Below are 19,605 nucleotides of genomic sequence, written 5' to 3' on the forward strand. Positions count from 1 at the left end.
TGAGTACCCGTATTATATGGACATGGAGACTGAGGCTGAGAATTTGTTTAGTCAGAGTTTATAGTCATCAAGTAAGAGTGCAAGTCAAGTCCTTCCACACTAGTGCTTTGTATCATCAACTAGCACTGGAAAAGACTCATGCTTTGTATTATCAAATAGCATTAGAAGAGACCCTGCTCCCTGATGGCACATAAAAGCACATACTTAGTAAAACCTTGTACATAGGTCCAAGTTCACTCACAGAATAATTTTACTATAAAGAACGACTTATGATTGACAGCAGATTCTGCGAGGTTCGGCACATTACAATTATATTAAAATGAACCAAACACCCACTCTCTTTTCTGCAAATTCATCATCTATACATTTTATTTCAGTCTCATACATGTCTGAAATGATTTCTAGCCAATTTTGGAAAGAACATTTCTCTTTCAGCAAAACTAATTATACTTGTAATAGTTGCCATGCTCGTTGTGTGCCCAGCACTGTACTAAGCCATTTACATCTATTATCCCACTGCCTTTCCACATAACAATTCCCTTTATTGGCATCCTTTACCAGGCAGCTCTTATGCTTAAATGAGGTAGAGTGATTGTCAAGGACAGTAACAAGGAATGAATTACAGAGCCTGGATAACAACCACGTCAGTGTGTAACCACAAGTCTCCAGGAGGAAATGTCCGTTTCACCATGACCTCCTCGTTCCAATGGTGGTTAATGTAGTGGCCTTTTAGCTGGTCTGTAGGTTAACAATCCCAGGGCCACTCCTATCCCAAATCTTGTAGGATTGGTTCTTAATTGCCAAAGACTTTTCAAGTATATATTTGTAACACTCTCCAACTGAGACCTCTCTACCTGTGGCCCCTTTATTCAAGAAATGCATCACAATTCAGTACATGTTCTTCTAATTTGAAAATCCCACTTGCGTTGTTAACTCACTGTCAATCTGTTTCAAAGCCTTTACATACAGAATCTCACCTCTCAAGTCAGGAACTCTGTCCAGTGGATCCCTGGTAGAATCTCCTCTGCCCTATTCGCGAGACACACCCTGTTCTTTCTGAGCAATGCCTTTGCCAAGTATGGCCTTCTCAGATTTGATGTTGAAAATCAAAACAGCTTGCTGTATTTTAAGGAATGAAAGTAATTTTCTTAAGGAAACCACCAAACGCTGAGCTCACCTTGGCTTAAAGAACCAATCTGGCCAACAAAATGCCTCCTAAAGCAAATTGGATGTCATCGGCTTTCCAAGACATTGAAACTATGGACATACCCTTTAAAACCTTGCAGGAATTTGTTTTACAAGCCAAAGTTTTGGTGAATTCTTCATGACTTCTTATAATAAATTTTCCTAAGTGTATTCTTTAGTTTGTTAAATCTGAGGTGTTTTGTTTGACTCAGCTTCATTTCCTTCAACACTTATTTGGTTCACTTTAGTTTGGTCTTTGCTGGGCACCAGTTGTATGCTAGGCACTATTTAAGGTACCATGGCTTGTTAGGCTGATTGTTCTGAGGGCAAAGAACATGTTTCATTCCTACATGGAATGCCAAGTCTAAAGCTGTACACTTAGAAAAACCCTTCTTTAAAGTAGATGACCTCCTCTTTCATCCACTGTCCTGAAGAGGACTCTTAACAGGTATGAACCATGAGGGAAAAAAAATCCATACTTCAGTTTGCTGTGGCAAAGATGGGTTTTATTTTTTTAAACTTAGATAAAGTTCTCTTTTATTTCTGAATTCCCACGATGCTTTGCAGCTCTCTAGTAGGGACAATGCTTTTCTTTCACTTGTAACTAAAATGTCTTTTATGTCAGGAATGTCAGGAACCATGTCCTATACTCATGTTTCCTCCCCCAGACAGACATAACCACAACATTGCATACAGGAGCCCCTTCTCAGTGTTGGTTTACTTGAATTAATCGCGGTGGCCTCATTTCCTTTCTGGGCACAGAGACCATGTCTCAGTCATTAGAGTTCACCATCGCTCTGTCATCTTACAAGGCACATGTTCAGAAAGTGCTTATGTGTGTTGAGCTAATTTGTTTCTTTGGATGGAGTTTTATACTACCATATATCTATACACAATGTATCCCGTAGTATGAATCAAGGAGTTAGAACATTCACTGACTGACTGACTGCCCTGCTTAGTGAATGAAAAGTGATAACCAAATACATGTATGTAGTACCTTCTCTGTTAGTACATGCTTCTCTCTCTTACCTGGCAAGTTGGGAAGGAAGATCTGGGAAAGGGAGTACTTCTCTTAGGTCAGAGAAGGATATTGTACAAAAGAATATCAAAAGAATAAAGCAGAACCCAGTTCTCTTTACCTCCACCCCAGTTTTTCCCCATTGGAACATCTGTCTCCTCATTACGTCCCTGCTGCTTAAGACCAGGCCTCATCCCTCCCACCTGGCCTGCTGTATCTACCCCCTCACTGTTCTCTCTTAACACCTCCAGTCCATCCTCCACATGGTTACCAAGGTGATCTTTTAAAGTGCTAACCAGATCATGTTCATGCAGCTGAGCATCTTTCAGAAGCTTCCCTGGCTGCTGCATAGAGTCCCGTGACCTTGCTGCGGCGGACGATCTACCCTCTTGCTGCACAGACTTGCCTCTCATTTCTTTCCCTCAGAGTTGATCATTGGCTATTGGGTTAGAGCATCTATCATGACCACAGACTTCAGGTTACTTTATGTCACTGTGGATTGTTCACATTCATCTTGTTCACATCTCACCCTCTTCTGGATGGTCAACAACCCCCCAGGCCTTAGGGGTAGATAACAAAGGGGTCTCCTGCGGGGCGGTGGTGGCGCATGCCTTTAATCCCAGCACTCGGGAGGCAGAGCCAGGCGGATCTCTGTGAGTTCAAGGCCAGCCTGGACTACCAAGTGAGTTCCAGGAAAGGCGCAAAGCTACACAGAGAAACCCTGTCTCGAAAAACCAAAAAAAAAAAAAAACAAAAACAAAAACAAAAAAAACCAAAGGGGTCTCCTTTACTGAACCTCAAAGGACCTTCTTTGTTTGCCCACTTCCCATACTCTCTCGTTACAGCTGATCACTGAACATCTCATGCACATTCTTCTGATTATAGCTGTAAAAGTTCTTCCACTTTGTGCATACATCTGTCTCCTAGGAGGCCATGTACTTCTTCAGGGCAGGGGCTAGACCCTGCATTTGTTTTGCCAGAACCTGATTCCAGATGGAATCATATAAAAACACTTCATTACATCATTACATTGTTACTGATTCCAGGATAAGTTTCATAACCCTTCATAGAGAATTGACTCAACTTCAGTTTCCATTAAACTAAGTCTTGCGTGGATGATAGACTCAAAGGGAAGAGGAAATCAGCACTTGAAAATGTCTCTGTTTTATAGGAGGTAAAACAGCTCACATCCATCCACTGCCAGGTAACCTTGGAGCATATTGATGATGCAGAGGAGAGAGGGCCACTGAATATTTCCCTGAACTCTTTGTCTCTGCTTCCCGACTGCTTCCTCACTAGGCCCTGGTTTACTAGAAGAAGGGAGTGTGGTAACATATTAAGTGAACCCTGGTGATACCTAGACCTTTGACCACAGAGTGGACCTTCAGCTACTTCCCACCTGATTCCCCAGTTGCTGGTGGTCTTTCTTTATGTATTTATGAAGCCAGTCCCCTGGGCTACAGAACTCGCATGAAAATGTTGCTGCCCCATCTGGCTTAAATAGAGCATACTAAGGAGCAATAAAGAAACAAGGGGACCATGATATGGAAAAGAAAAAAAAAAAAAAGAGCTGCCTGGCAAATGGAAAGAAGTGAGAATTTTTTTCTTCCCTTATGACGTGCTGAGGAAGGGAAGGCTTTTTTTCACTAAGTATTTCACACTTCCTATCTGGAAGTCATATTTCTACCTGAAATGATCTGATTGTCAAAGTCTGGGAGTCTGAGTCAATGAATGAATTATGAATCATGTCCTGACAGACTAGTCCCTAAGCCCAGGACAATGGCCTTTCTTCTTTAAACCTTCTTTCTATTAATAGAAGAAAAAGTTCATATTTTTTTTTTTTTTTGTGTGTGTGTGTGTGTGTGTGTATACACACGCACGCACGTGTTTACTATGACACATGTGGAGATTCAAACAACTTGTGGGTATCAGTTCTCTTTCTACCATGTGGGTTCCAGTAACTGAACTCAGGTCAACAACTTTTACTCAATAAGCTATCTTACTAGCCCTTTTTTTAAATATGAATTTTTATTCCTTTAGCCACTCAATATGCCTACAGCTTTGTAGGACATAAGCTTCCTCAAGGAAAGGCTATTGAGTTTGGGCACACTACGAATCTGCTGGCTTCTCCATTGACCTTGATAATGCATTGCTTTGGTCTGGAGTCATAAATGCCTCTGACAGTTAGAGAAGTAAGTCCTTCAGCATCACTCAGGTCCAGCTCCAGGCCCAATTCTATTATTTGGCATTTAGTGATCATAGAGATGGAGCTTCATTCAGCCTTCCGTGCTTCAGTTCCTGTACCTTCTAAGTGGAGCTCATTATTATAATACATAAGCAATAGGCATGTCAAAAATTAAGCATTGTAAAAGAACCTCACAGTAAATCCTCAGGTGTCACTAGTGTTTTCTTTTGTTTATAAGATCTTAGTGTACCCCTGCCTTCCTTTACCTATGCTTTCCAGCGTTCCTCACTGTTGTTGGTTCAACTTGACATACCTAAATAATGGAATGGGCTCATAAACCTAAGAAACCCACCCAGATGATTGATCCTTCTCTATCCTGTTATCTTTTGGTTTTGGCTGCATGTCCTCTGTTCACCCCCTCTAAAGAATGACTCAGATCTCTTCCTTTTGACAGCAGATCCTCAGAATGAGAGACAATAGCAAATATTTTGGCATTATTCACTGCAAAGGATAATAGCCTTCTTTATTTAGAGAATGGTGGATAATAGATTAGAGAGCACTCAGCAAGGACTGTACATAACCTGATTGGGTAGAGCCTTTAATTTGTATTATTTTCCCTTTTTGCAAAGGGGAAGAGGTCGGAGTACAGTGTTCTCCATGAAGGAGAACAAGAGAGAAGCCTGGACCAGCAGACTGAGGCTGCCTGGTACCACCACACCTTGCTGCTGCTGCTGCTGCTGCTGCTGCTGCTGCTCACAGTCTGATGGCATGATGCCTGCTGTTCATCTGGCCTTTCTTAAAGGGGCTAGAGGGCAAAACAGGAACTCAGTCCCCCAGGTTAACATAGGCAGTTTACAGTTTCATTCTCTCGGTGGTGCAGGCCACCAAGCACTTGGGAGGCAGAGCCAGGCAGATCTCTGTGAGTTCAAGGCCAGCCTGGTCTACATAGTGAGATCCAGGAAAGGCACAAAGCTATACAGAGAAACCCTGTCTTGACAAACACCCTCCCCCCCCAAAAAAGTTTCATACTCTCTCAAAAATGTGCAGTGACTACCCATCACCAATAAAATCATAATTAAACTTGTGATATGTACTCAGGACCCACAACCCAGCAAAGTCAGCCAACCCACAGTTTGTTTCAGGCATATGCCAGTGGTAGACATCTGCCCTCAGATTGGAAGGGTTAAAACTAATTGTAATGTATTAGCTTCAGCATTCCTAATAGAATAATTATTTGAGCAAAATAGAAACTTCTTTCTCACAGTCTAAAACCTGAAACAAGTCCTTTGACTCAGCAGACAATTCTTTGCCTAATAATTCAGGGACTTGTATTTTTTTCCCCTACCCCATGGCTTCTCCATCTCCAGCATTTGACTCCTAAGGGTAAAGGATTGATTTGCATGAATCAGGAGTGAAGGAAAGAGAACCTGAAGGCTTGGGAAGGGAATGTTTTTTTGTGGGACAGGTCTGTTCTATTCTGTGGGCCAGAGCTCACATTCCCTTAGCCAGAGCTCACATGACACATGGCCACACCTAACTTCCAGGTCGGGATCTAGTTTTAACCTCTGGAAAGAAAGTACATCAGTTTGGCAAAGGAGCCAGTCTCTGGCTCAGGATCTCTGTGACAGAAACCAATGCCGACGGAGCTGTTGTTCTGTGCAAGGCATTGTGCTCATCGCTTTATCTATGTTAGTCATGACTTCATATGGCACATAATTCATTCCTTTAAAGCATGTAATTCGGTGATTTTTTAAAAATATATTTGGAGTTATGTAACCATCACCATAATCAATTTTAGAGCATTTTCATCATCCCCCAAATAAGCTTCACACCTATTAGTAATTCCTCATTGACTCCCAACCCTCATCCCCCCACCCCCACCCTGGCAAATTACCAACCTAGTTTTTGTCGGTTTGGACTTCCTTTGCCAAACCTTTCATATAAATAGAATGCCTGTGTTGTAATTCTTACAGCTCTGCATGGGCAGGTATGTTGTTGCTCCCATTTCACAGATGAATTTGCAGAAGATTACATTGCTTTAAGTGACTTACTAATTTGCCTAAATCTTGCCCATAGTTGAAAGTGATAATACTATATTATATCTCAATCTTCCTTCCTTCCTTCCTTCCTTCCTTCCTTCCTTCCTTCCTTCCTTCCTTCCTTCCTTCCTTCCTTCCTTCCTTCTTCCTTCCTTTTCCTTCCTTCCTTCCTTCCTTCCTTTCCTTCCTTCCTTCCTTCCTCCCTCCCTCCCTCCCTCCCTCCCTCCCTCCCTCCCTCCCTCCCTCTCTCTCTCTCTCTCTCTCTCTCTCCCTCCCTCCCTCCCTCCCTCCCTCCCTCCCTCCCTCCCTCCCTCTTTCTCTCTCTTTCAATGACTGCCGTAGCAACAGACTGACTTCACAGCAAATTCCTTTACCAAAGTGAAAGACGCTTAGGAGTCAGACAGATCAAGGTTTAATGCCTGAACCTTCTACTCTCCAGGTGTGTTCTGCTTAATCCTTCAGGCGTCTCAGTGTCATCTTCTCTAAAATGGAAATAATAAACGCCATTTGCTGGAAGGATTCACTAAGCTTAACGTATGTGGAACCCGATCTTACAGTCTTATGTAATTGATGACCTGCCAGCATTCATCGTGCTTGCTCAGAAGTGAAGCTCTAGCTGTAACTGGGTTATAAATTATGCTCCGTGTATGGACAGGAAAATGCCATTGTAATGTGCAGTCTACAGTAAGCTGATGAAAATCCGGGAGTGGCTTTGAGACCCCAGGAGGCTCTGGTACAAGGAGAATTGGGGAAAAAGGAAGCGATTTTCTGGGGTAGACAAGTGTATGAAGAGCCTCGCCTATCAACTTCTGATCTCAGTTGGGCAGAGCAGCTTGTTAGAGGGCCTGGAAAGAACCAGCTGAGTCAGTGTAAGTCTGAAGCTCCTTGGGAAGGAAGATAAGCTGGTTGAGTTTCTGTAGGCAAAGAGCCAATAATGAGACTTCCAGCGTAGCGTCCCATGTCCTTCCATCACTTTCTGCCAGCCAGAGATGGCAGAGCCTTGTACTCGGGAACCAAATGTGTACTTGAGAGACCTGAGGAGGTCAGATGAAAGGTGTTGTGGATGAGTGAATCCTGCTGCTGTTTCATTGAACTGTTCCCTACCTTACCTTGGCCTGAACCATGGTTGCATTAAAATCAAAGTCTGAGAGCAGAGAAGACAGCAGACACAGGGAGGAAGTTGTATTTGGTGTGACTGCCTAAATTATGTAGACAGAAGTGGCCATCAGAGAAAAGGGCTGATCAAGGGCATATGTCAGCATTAAAATTACTTTCTACAAACCACCGTCTCAGCTGTTTTCTAAGTGTAGGGACAAGTGACTTAACCTCTTTAGTACTCCATTAAAAAAAAACCTGCATGATTCCAAGAGACTCCATTCACACACATCAGTCAACAAACTCCTTTTTTAAAGGACCAGAACTAAGTGTTGTAAGTCTTACATAGCATATTTTTTTTTTTTTTTTTTTTTTTTTTTTTGGTTTTTCGAGACAGGGTTTCTCTGCGTAGCTTTGCGCCTTTCCTGGAGCTCACTTGGTAGCCCAGGCTGGCCTCGAACTCACAGAGATCCGCCTGCCTCTGCCTCCCGAGTGCTGGGATTAAAGGCGTGCGCCACCACCGCCCGGCTATTACATAGCATATTTTTATTATTGAAATAATAAACCCTGTCACTCTAGTGTGAAAGCAGCCAAAAGTAATACATAAATGAATGCGCATGTATATGTTACTGGAAGCTTATGTATGAGCACTGGCATTTGAATGTCATGTAGTTTTCATGTGCTATAATACATTATTGTAATTTTTATTTTCTTTCCCAGCCACTTAAAAATTGTGAAAATTGATGGAGACTTATAGATGGTATCACAACAAACAGTGAAACAGATTTGGCATATAGGCCATGGTTTGCAGTACATAAAGTATGCCTAATGCCCTCTACAGACATGCAGTATGGTGTCCTGATTATTGTAAAGACCAAACAGAATGCATAAAAATGATCAGCATAATTCCTGATCCATACCAAAGCTCATCAAATTACCATCACTATTAAGCCCTGTTTTTTTTAAAAAAAAAGGATAGAACCTTTTTATTTACCACTGACTTTTGGAAAGAGAGGCAGTTATAATTTGGTTGCTTTTTCCTCTTTTATTACAAGTAAACCTTATATCAAACTTTCAAAAATAACTGGTTTTAAAGCTGGGACGATGACTCAGCCAGAAGACCTGAGTCTGATCCCCTGAAGCCTCATTTGAAAAAACTGAGCATAGTGTCATGCATTTGTTATCCTGGCTCTGGGGAGGCAGAGACAGCAGATCCCTAAAGATTGTTAACTGGTCAACCTAGCCTCCTTGGGCTCTAGGCCTATAAGAGACCCTATCTCAAACAAACAAAACAAACAAACAAACAAAAACAAAACAAAACCCCAATACACACAATGCAATAACAACAAGAAATCAAGGTGAATGGTATCTGCAGAATGACACCTGAGGTTGTCCTTTGGCCTCTACTTCAATTTTCACACAAAAATAATTAGTTCAGATAGGTAGGGGCTTTAATAAGCTACCTGGGTAAGTTTTTTTTTTTTTTTTCTATTTCAGTGTTGTCTCATGAGCTGAAAAATACTTCTTTAATGCTTGATCTGTGCTACCTGATACTTCATGACTACAGGAAATTGGGTCTTTCCTGTCAGAGAGCTTTGACTATTTCAGAGTAGTGGTTGTGTGTACCCCAGGGGCACACAGGACCTTTACTTCTTACTCATTTTTTATGTTAGCCTTTAAAGCTCAATATACAAACTTTATTGTGTCCACATCATATCATAGTTTTACAACCTTGTTGTATAGGCTCTAATTTATACATATAAAAAATTCAGATAATGTGGGTGTGTCCTCAGAATGACTTTAAATGATGATATTGACCAAGCTTTGAGCCTGCTGGACTAGGGAGAAAGAAAATATACACATTCAAATGAGACACTAGAATTGGCCTGAGTGGCACAAGCTCTTTATAGGAGTATAAGCATTATTCACACATGAATTGACATTTACTCTGATGTCTACTTGTGGGCAGACAGGAAACACAATTCTTTATGTTTTTAGTTTTATAAGAATATAACAGCAAAATAAGATAGATAGTATTATGCTCATTTTATAGACAAGAACGTAGAGTTCAATTCAGAGACATTAAGCAACCTGAAAAGGTCACTTGAATGAATCAGAACTGTCTAACTATAAAGCATATGACATTTTCTGCTCCAGCCTTCCTTGCCCTGAAGAAGTTCATAAAAATGGATTATTTTTCTTTGGTGTTCCTAAACTCTTAAGTTAGAGGTTTTTTTGGTTGGTTGGTAGATTGGTTGATTGGTTTGGTTTGGATCACTCAGAGTTAGGTTATTGAGTGCTAAACCAATAAAAGTTTCACTTCTGCAGAGTCCCTTGATCAAACCCCTCTCCCCAGCTCCTTTGAACAGGCTTCTCACTCCAGAGCTCCCTTCATCTGTGTTAGCCCATTTAATGTGATTAGACTAATAGTATAGTGTATGAGAGTAGATAATCTATTTTTCTTTAAGATTTATTTCTTAAGGTTCTAGAGTCTGTGAGTCTAGGATCAAGGGTTTGTCTCTGGCAGGGGCATTCCTGCTGTGTCCTAATGTACAGACAATATCACTGGATAATCCGGTGCCCAGCTAGCTTTTGTAGCACAGCCATTCTGTGTTCATGAACCCACCACTCCAACACAGACATGAATTCATCTATGAGCCTTCTATAATCACTCTTTAATAGACCCTACTACTGTGACATTGGAGGTAAGTCTTCAACACATGAATTTTGTAGGATACATACATTCAGAGCACTGTAGTCATTCATGTCCATTTAGGACTCAGTAAAAAGATATTGCCTAGTAGATATCAATGCTTGCTCTGTGAGTATGAGGATCTGAGTTCAAATCTTCACCACCCATGTTAAAAAATGAGCATAGCTATGTATGCCCATCTTGCAGCTCAGCAACAGACCTTGTCTCCAAGGAATAAGCAGAAAAGAAGACACTAAGCAGAAAAGAAAATACCAGATATCCTGTTCTTGCTTCTTCATGGTGTGTACTCCACATACTAATATGCAAACACCACACATACAACATAATAAACAGAGAGAGAGAGAGAGAGAGAGAGAGAGAGAGAGAGAGAGAGAGAGAGAGAGAGAGAGAGAGATAGACAGACAGACAGACTGTGTTGGGTGCTGTTCACAAGAAAGTCCTTATGATTGTTATGCTACTGTACAGTTACCTATTACCCATTTGTTACTTCCCAAAATGGAGCCTCCTAGTGCAGAGAGAATCTGACTTTGACCACATTTTTTTTCTGGCATTCAGTGTGATCCTGTAGTGCCTAGGACATAGAAGTAGGTTCTCTATAAGTAATTGTGACAGGAAGGACGTTTCTTTCACTGACTAGGAATCTGAAATACACCTTGGGCAAAGAAATACATTAAAATTTGTTTTCACTAAGTATCCTAGGGCAATTGATGGCTCAAATAATGGTAAAATGAAGAAAACAAGTTCTTATGTGTAAAGGCTTTTTCATCCTCATCTGTCAGAAACTAAAAAATACACACATATATACATACTAGTGATATATGATTTATATATAGTCATTTCTATAACTACATGTGTACTTAATGAGCATGAGTGCCTAAGAATAGACTAGCCCAATTTTATAGACAGTCTATAGATTGAGGAATGCTCAGTAAAAGGGTGAAGTTCATTTCCATTCTCCAGGGTGGCTGACTGGTGTCACTGAATTACCCAGTTGCTCTGGGTAATTCTTCTTAATCCTAAAGCCATTTCCCTTCTGGAGGCATAACACTATACCTTTTCCTTGGAAGAGAATTAGCATTACTAAGAGCTTTTATGGTGTTCTAGATACTTAGCAGAAGTGATCTCATTTAATCCTTAGACATTTGCACAAGCCCACAGGTCCTGAACCCAAAAGAAAGTGGATTAGGTCAAAAGCAAGCCAAGATTTTTTTTTCTTTTAGACAGAAAATCTTTTTTAGTGAGAGGTGGATGTCATGAGTAGGCAATATCTAAGTTAATGAATGTTGTTGATCTCAGTTATATTTTATATAAGGGGCCACACTAGATTAATTTATTACTAATAAGACATTGTGCCCATTAATGTGATACTTTGTACAAAGCAGAGGTTTTCTAGCTCACTCAGAACACAGCTTTCCTCCTGTCATCCCCTGGCTTGGCTATATATGAAATACTTTCTCTAATTTGTTTCATGACAGGAACAATATTAGAACATCTGTTCCCAGAATTTCATATTTTATAGATCAATAGCATTACAGAAAATAAACCTTTATAGCTCAACAGATTTATCAACTTTATCCTCTCCACCATTTCAGAAATACAAAGATAATAGCCAAAGAAATAGAAAAGAAAAATAAATAGGAAGAAGTACATAATCCTATAATAGAAGGCATTATTTTCTGGGTTGGAAAATGCTGTAGCCTGTGAATTTTTCTCTTCTGAGAACAGTGTCTAGGGGTCACTGCAACTGTGTGTTTACATAGATATTCCTTTAAATCCAGCCCACTAATTCCTTTGTGCTAAAGCTGAAGTAAGTTACCTGACTTTTCTGAAGGGCAGGTGCCTCATACTTTACATGAGTTTGGTGTCTGACCTATGTGTGTTTCTTAAGGATGTTACAAGTGCCATGGTGTCAGAGAATTAGGACAATAAAAGTTTGCTGTCTCCTGGTTTTCCGTGCCAGTAGTCTGTAGTGGTCTAGGTGCCGGTGGCCTCGGTGCCTATTCTTCCAAAGGTATTGGGGAAAACTGTCCAGGATCTTCTCCTGACCTGGATCCCACTAGTTCTTGGTTTTTGTTGTTGTTGTTAAGGCGTGCAACTACAGCGTTTACTCAGCATTCTTGTGGTGTGCATGCCAATGTCCAAGAAGAGTCACATTGGATTAGGAGTTCACCCTGCTCCAGTATGACTTCACTTTAACCGATTTTATCTGCAGCAGTCACATTTCAAAATAAAATCATACTGATGTATTGTGCATAAAGAAGGACTTCCAAAGGAGCAAAACTGATAAGGGAACAAAATTGAACCAATAATGATCAGCCTTGTGCGTCAATCAAACACAAATGACGCCAAGTGCACTGTGACATACCTGTAAAAGAACTAGAGCAATCTAAGTGTGGAACTGTTGTTTTCCTAAGAAAATTCATAACAGAGAAGTTTTTTCGTCATAGAAATAGTGATTTGTACAAATATGTGAAACCAAAACTTTTTTTTTTTTTTAAGTTTTTTGAGACAGGGTTTCTCTGTGTAATCCTTGACACCCTGAAACTTGTTCTGTAGACCAGGCTGGCTCAAAATCAGAGACCCTCCTGCCTCTGCCTCCCAAGTACTCATATTAAAGGTATGTACCACCACCACCCAGCAAAACCAAGGTGTTTTAAAGTTAGGACTTCAAACACACTCACTTTACAAATATAAGTATCATGTGGTAGGCTGTGCTCTAGAGTTTGAGATTCAATCACAAACAAAAGAGGCCAGGCCTCTGGCCTCACAGAGTGAGTCCAGAGTGGGTTGGGGGGAAGGCAGAGATAAATGGAGGAACAGAGGAGTCTCTGCTGTCAGTCACTCTCTTCAGAGGATGAATGACATCACACAGTAGACTCCTGTCTGCAGTGAAGGAACAGATGCTAAGTGAAATGAGATCCACCATGGGAAGCTCCAGAGGGCGTGCTGGGGGCTGACTTTGGCTGTGGTAGAGATAAGAGATTATAGAAAGGTGTTAGTCAAAGCAAGTGAATCAGAAAGGAATTTAAGAACTCCTGTGAAAGATGATATGTAGAAATGAGGGAGATGAAGGTGGAGGTGGAAAAGATTCAAGATATATTTTGAGGTCAACATTTGATAATAAAGTTTGGAGTATAAGGTGAGACAAGATAGGAATATCTCTGAGGTTTTAACTAAGCACAGCTAAATAAGTGATTATATTATTTATTGAAAAGTTCACACTGAGGGGATGGGAAATAGTAAAGTATACCTATGGAAGCATGAACACCTGAGCCCCACCCTCAGAATCCATGTAAAATAAGAGGACATGATGTCTTAGTACTGGGAAGGAAGAGATGGGCACATACCTGGGGCTTGCTGGCCAACCAGCCCAGCTTTAATTAGCAAGTTCTGGGTCAGTGGGAGACCCTGAATTTAAAAAAAAAAAAAAAAAGAGTGAATGGCTCCTGGGGAATAACACCCAGAGCTGACCTTTGGCCTCTATATATGTACACATACAAAAATGCACAACCTGAAAATAGAGCGTATTTGGTGAGGAAACTAAGTTTGCTTTTAAACATATCAAATGTGAAGAACAATCAAATGGATATGCTTAGATATGGATGTAGTTAAGTATGGGAGTCTGGAGGGTGGAGCACAGATGTCATTTGAACCTTGACACTAGACAATGTGGCCTTGGGAGTAACTGTAACCAAGGAGGCCTAATGAGCTGTAGGGTACGTTCTGTTTGAAAGGTTGGGATGTAGAAGACTCAGTTAAGAATACTTAGAAGAATGGATTAGTGGGTGCTGTGAATATGACTCAGTTGTATGAGCACTGTCTGCACAAACATGAGGATCTAAGCTCAAATTCCCACCACTCAGGTTGACCCCGTAGATCTGTAACCCCAGTTCTGTGGACACGGACAGGAAGATTTCCTACCACTCAAATTCAAAGGCTGGGAGTGACCTCATAGACCCGTAACCCCAGTATTGTGGATATAGACAGGAGGACTACTGACGCCAGTCCATTTTCAGATTCAATGAGAGTCTTAAAGGAGTAAGGCAGAAGGTACTAGAACAGGACACTTGATGCCCCTTATGGCCTTTGGGCATAAGTGCATATGTTTTGCATGTGTGCACATGTACACACATACACACGAGACACCTCATATATATACTCACAATTTTAAAAATTGAATGGGCATATAATGTAGAAAAATCAAGGAGTTTTAGAACAAAGGAAAGGAAAAGATTGAATAAGGTAGTAACTGATTCTGCCAAGTGCTTGGCAGAGGTCACATAAACAGGGCTACACATTGGCCATTGATTTTTGTCAATGAGGATGTCATCATTTACCTTAATAAGCAATTTTCATGGTACAATGACAGTATAACCACTCAAGGAAAGAATAGAAGTGAGAAAGGAGACATACCAGTGTACTATCTGCTATCTCACTTTCCTACAGGCGATGATTATAATAGTTAACAGTCTCTGCAGTGTTAACCTTCGGTTATTGTTCTGCCTGCCATCTGTCAACAGATCACCTCATCATCCTATGCATAGTGTTCTCATCTACTAGAGGCAATGCGATGTATTTCAAAAAGATGTGGGGAGAGGAGTTAAATGAGAAATTCGAGGTGTATCATACAGCCCAGATTAACTACCCAATAAATATTAACACCATCACTAATAATATATAATATATAAATATATACACATATATTTGTATAATTTTAAAGCTCTATATAATTCATTATGTCTGAGAGAAACTGGTAGCATGAGGTAGCAGTTACGGCTGAAATTGTATAAAGATATGATTATTCATCCCATGGAAGCTGAGAAATAGGTGGAAGTTAAAAATGCTCATCTATTAATTTTCATAGGGTTTGCAAATGGAGAAGCTAAGTGACAGGGAGAATGGACAAAAAAAATTGGCTTCTGGGGGGCTGACAGGATGGCCAAGCAGGTAAAGACTCTTACTGCCAAACCTGGTGGCATGAGTTTAATACCTAGAATCCATATGGTAGGAGAGAATGGACTCCATGGGGTTGTCCTCTGCCTTTGGCACATGCACAAAAAATAGACAAATAAATAAATGTATGATCCTTGGAAGGATCATAGCAAGTCAAAGAGGCAAGAACTCATAGAAAATATTAGAACCAAACTACTTCAGGACCAAACTACTCCCCGTAATAGGTGGCTAACTCCCATGCACAGGAAGTAACCACTGATCTTGAAAACACAGGGATCATCTGCTTGCTGCTACACATGGTGTTTATAATTGGCTTTGCTTATGAGCTTAAACTCTCACATCTCCACACACCCTCAATTATTCTCCACATGTTTGCATCCACAGTGCCTAGTATTAAGAATGGCCATGAAAGGAGGCAGGGAATGTACTTTGACCATGCATATTTTACTTAGACAGAGAATTTTTAAAATAAGGAGAGGGTAGCCTATGTGTGATCAAAGGGGAGGGTAGTCTGTGTGTGATCAAATTAAGTTGGTCACAAAGTCATTCTCTGAAAATAAAGAGCTGAGAAAGTCTATCATGTACAGACCTGTGTATTCCACACAGTATTATGGCATCACTATATCCCAAAGAGTTACCTCTAAGGGCTACCAAAGGATGCTGATTGCATACCTTTAGAACAGCAGTTTTTTTTAATCTCCCCTCCTCACTCCCCCCATTCCCTTTTAAAAAGGCTCTTGCTCTGTAGCCCAGGTTGGCCTTGAACTTGCTGTATTCCCATTTCTACCTCCCAGTTGCTGAGAATAATAGGAGTGTACCAGTACCCCACCTAAAGAAAGCAGTTTTATTCTTTTTGCTTTCCTCTCACGTATGTGTGAATGGTATGCATGTATGCATGGATGCACTCACATGTGTATGAGTCCATTTGTGTGTGCGCATGTCAGTACATGAATATGGAGGAGGCCTGAGGCCACTGTCAGGTGTCTTCCCCATTACTTCCCACCTTATTCAGTGAAGCACTCTTGCAACTGATCCTAGAGCTCATTGATATAGGTAATGTATAGGTAATATAGCTAGCCTGCTTGCTCTGGGGAATCTCGTCTCTAGAGCTGGAATTGCAGGTAGGCTGCCACACCCACCTACATGGGCTCTGGGAATCCAAACCTGATTCTCATATTTGTTCTGCAATTGCTTTAACAGTTAAGCCATTTTCCGAGCACCAAGATAGCAGAATTTAGCAATGATAATAATTTATGCTGACTTCAGAGGAGTTGGCCAAGAGAGATGCCTGTCTCCCCTGGCGTACCTTGATTTAATGGCAGGAAATAATGGGTCCATGCATTGGTTTTTTAATGGGGTTGATGCAGATGCTCATTTGAAATAATGGAAAAGACAGGTGAACACCAGAGTAGATAGGAAACATACTCTAAATATGCTTCCCTAGACTGGTGAGTTCATTTGACTGGTGAAACTGGTGAAGTAGAAAGAAGCTAGTGAGCTTAGCTGATTGGAGTAGAAAGAAGAGGTGAGAGAGAGAGAGAGAGAGAGAGAGAGAGAGAGAGAGAGAGAGAGAGAGAGAGAGAGAGAGAGAGAGAGAGACGCTAATGAACTGATTGGGCAGCCCAGAGCAAGGCCCATGTGTTCTTCCATTCTCACTAGAAATCCTGCATCCCTAGTGATGCTTGACAGCCTGGATAACAGGAATATCTGGGTCCTTCCCCAACCCCATGCTTTGCTTTCATAATATCCAGAAAGATTCCTTGGCAAAGAGCAGCTGACATTTAAAAGATACGTGAGGGAGAAGGAAAGTCATAAATAAATATTCATAATAGAAGTGTGGTAGAAACAATACTCCCCGTCTGTGTACATATGCTATAAATGGGACACCATTTTCCTGATGTACTCTGCTTGACTTTTTGAGATAGGCATGAGCGTAACCCATGCTATAGGTAAAACAACAGCTATATAGTCAGTTACTGGCAGAGCTGGAACTTAAAAAAAATTTCAATTAATCACCAAGCCAACTTACTATCTTATTGTTTCTACTAAAGATCATTGTCAGTAAGTGTGCCCATTCTCCATCAGTTTTGAAAAGTTTAATATAAATGTTTCCTGTGGTAGGACAGTATGTTGAGAGTATAGGCTTTGAACTAGACAGCCTAGGGGATGTCTCCATTTCTGCTAGGTAGTTGACGTATGCCCCTGTCTAGATTGGCTACTCTCTCTGAATCTTGTTTTGTTTTTCATCTGTAATGTATTTTCCATGCTAGAACATACTTCATAGGAACATTCTAAATATTAAATGTATTAATATATGTTAAGCATTTAATAAATTGAGCACTGCCTGGCCCATGTGCTCAATAGATAGTTGTCAGTATTATCCAAAATATGCTTTCTAGGGTTACTGATACCTGATGAACCTAATGAGGTCAAACTGACCTTCTCAGAGAGGAAGCAAGAGACTCAGGGATGACACCCACCAACTTCTACCTTTTAATGATTCTTCTTTAATAGTATAATTTCCCATTTCCATATCTTACAATTTTTATGGCTTCCATTTTGGGGGGACAGCATAGGAGAATAGAAAGACTATGCTTGAATCAGAAGACCTGAGCTGAGGTTCAAGTTCCCCATCACTCTTAGCAATTATAAACTATGACTTGGGCAAATCATTTTCCTTTCTGGCCACAGTGTCTACAGGCACAGTGAGCAGTGTGGACTTGCCAATCTCTAGGACTACTTGTCTCCTCCAAGTTCAGCAAACACCGAAAGTCCCTTAGCCTCTGTGATCTTTGACATTTTGGTGGTTCTGAAGCCTTCCAAGTCACTGAGAGATTCATCAGAGTGGAAGTATTTAGTGCACCACGACACACTTTGCCAAAGCAGGGCTGGCTCTTTTCCAGAGCTATTCTGAAGATTAACCCCAAATAGCACAGTTCTCTGTGTGTGTGCCCTGATGCAGGGGCTTTTCTCTACATGTCACTGTTTCTGCCTTTTCCCCACTGCTCTGGGTGGATCCACCTTAACAAGGTATAGGGGAACACAAGCACAGAATGAGAGTGCAGTATGGATGGTGGGAAAGCATCTCATTGGTTAGCACTGGTACATCCCAAACACCAATTACTGTCACTGCCTCTGAAGCGGTTATGTTCTTCAGGATGAGTTACAAGGAAATATATGTCCCCAGCCAGCGAGGATGCTGCATGGTCACCCCCTGTGATGCAAAATATGAGCGTCTAGGAGGGGCTGTTTTATAATTCATCAGGTTCCGCTAGTGAGTTCTGCCCGAGTCTTAGTTATCAAGGCAAGTGTGAACCGGACAGGAGACAGGAGAATCTGGCACCAAGGAAACGAGGAAGCTGCTTTCGGTGCCTCCTCCCTGCTTTGTTTCCCTAATTTTGTGCTCCGGTAAGTTCCCTGGCTTGACAGCCAATTGTTGTTGTTGAATAAGATTGGCCAATGTAGCTGTAGCATGGAATATGTACTTGCTTTCAGAAGTCTGTGTGTCAGTGTTTGGGCTTCTCACAGATTCCACAATTTTTCGTTAATGAGCAAAATAGCTTGAAAGATGAAACAGAACCCGAGGAATCAATTATTCACCTTGATCCTTGGAAGGCTGCTCTCCGTGGTTGCTAAAGTTTCTCTCGGCTTTCATTCTGTCAGTTTCGTTTGTTGGGTGAGCTTTGAAAAGAACAAGTCTCTTTGTCATGAAATTGTTTTTCTTAGCTGCCAAAACGAGGTATGTGCAGGGCGGTTTATCCATCCCCACCCCCCAACTGACTCTCCCCAGCGATCCGTAAATCTTAAAACAGACCGTTTGCCTGGTTACCAGCTCCGACCCAGCTGAACCTGTGCAAGGCAAGATTCAAATTGCAATCTTTTGTGTGAACAGAACTGAGGGGCTGTGAATAATTGGCATTGTAGGGATGATTGTAAAACGCAGTATGGTGGTGGTCTCTGCATTTTGCTAGGCTGGGATCAGAAGCTGATGCGATGTGCATCTGCTGTGCCTGTTGATGATGGGGAGAGAGAGAGAAAGAGCCCTGTATGATTCCCGCAGGACAGACAGCTGCGGAAGACATGCCTGGGAACTGTGTAACTTGTGGCTGTTTGCTCGAGTTTCCTATTCCCATTAACAACTACCTGAAGCTGTATTGTGCCTCTCTGGATGTGTTCTGTATCCAGGTTCCAGGTCCTGGCTGCACAGAATGTGTGCTAACTCCTGGTCTTGAACTGTACTCTATCATTTCCTCGCAAGAGCTTTCTTTCCACACTCCTTTCTGCTGTGTTGTTTTGCCTTTGCCCAAATCTCTTGGAAACCAACAGCTTGATGGACTTTTTTTTTTTTTTTTGAGAAGCAGATTTAACTGTAGTGTCATATGGCATATTATATATGGAGAGGAATAGCAAGGATATT

At 41.2% G+C, this 19,605-nt stretch overlaps 1 protein-coding gene across 28 annotated transcripts in view; it reads left to right on the top strand.

Annotated features, from left to right (window-relative positions):
- Positions 1–19,605, top strand: part of Dlg2 (discs large MAGUK scaffold protein 2) — a 1,859,766-nt gene that overhangs the window by 1,649,146 nt on the left and 191,015 nt on the right. The window contains exon 1 of one of the 28 annotated variants that reach the window (XM_076547184.1): positions 18,229–18,596. The exons of 26 other annotated variants lie outside the window; for them this stretch is intronic. The gene's annotated coding sequence lies outside the window, so the exon portion shown is untranslated. Of the gene's footprint in view, positions 1–18,228; positions 18,597–19,605 lie in introns of those variants that run through there. One more of the 28 variants, XM_076547186.1, reaches the window with a different exon arrangement.

Source organism: Peromyscus maniculatus, chromosome 1 (genome assembly GCF_049852395.1).
Source record: "Peromyscus maniculatus bairdii isolate BWxNUB_F1_BW_parent chromosome 1, HU_Pman_BW_mat_3.1, whole genome shotgun sequence".
In the NCBI taxonomy this organism is placed as follows: Eukaryota; Metazoa; Chordata; class Mammalia; order Rodentia; family Cricetidae; genus Peromyscus; species Peromyscus maniculatus.